The sequence below is a fragment of the Microtus ochrogaster genome, chromosome 1 (genome assembly GCF_000317375.1).
Source record: "Microtus ochrogaster isolate Prairie Vole_2 chromosome 1, MicOch1.0, whole genome shotgun sequence".
Lineage (NCBI taxonomy): Eukaryota > Metazoa > Chordata > Mammalia > Rodentia > Cricetidae > Microtus > Microtus ochrogaster.
In genome coordinates this window covers 30,997,823-30,998,525 of record NC_022009.1, presented here as the reverse complement: position 1 = coordinate 30,998,525, position 703 = coordinate 30,997,823, and the positions used below count along the sequence as shown (strand labels likewise).

General features: G+C 32.4%; 1 pseudogene; it reads right to left on the bottom strand.

The window, feature by feature from the left end:
* Positions 1-285: 285 nt before the first annotated feature.
* Positions 286-404, bottom strand: LOC113456821 (annotated as a pseudogene).
* Between the last annotated feature and the right edge of the window lie 299 nt (positions 405-703).

The window sequence follows — 703 nt, the reverse complement described above, 5'->3', positions numbered from 1 at the left end:
ACCACCCAACATGGGCATGGGAGGTTGACAACAAGAGTAAAAAAACACTTGAAATCACTAAAGCAATTGAGCATACTTTCCAAACACATACGTTCTTAATTTTAATTAAAAAAACAAATCAATATATTCTTAAGTTCACTTTTTTCTCTCCCCCAAATAATATGTTTTACTCTGTCTTCTACAGCTTAACTTTGATTTTCATAGTCATGCTTAAAATTATTGTACATTATCCAATTATTTATTTCTTATATATTTATTTTATTATATATTTTTAAAATATTTTTAAGCCTACAGCACCCAATATTCCGAGGCAGTCTCCCATCCAAGTACTAACCAGGCCCGACACTGCTTAGCTTCCAAGATCAGACGAGATCAGGCGAGTTCTGGGAGGTATGACTGTAGACTATACATTTATTATTTTAATAAATATATTCAGTTTGGTCATAAATTTCCTCTAAGTAATTTTCTCCTATATTTTATAATGCTACTAAATTCATTGCTTGAATTTTGTTTCTTGGCCTCTCTTCTTTAATTTACAGCCTTAATGTACGTATAAACTCCATAATTTCTTGAAATATTTCACTTTGTTCATGTATGAGTTGAGTTTACCCAGTCAGTGCTTATCACCAGAAAGGATACCCAGATCATCATCTGCCCATGGTGAAAGATTTGGATTTGGAAAGAGCTAGCACAGCTTCTGAAT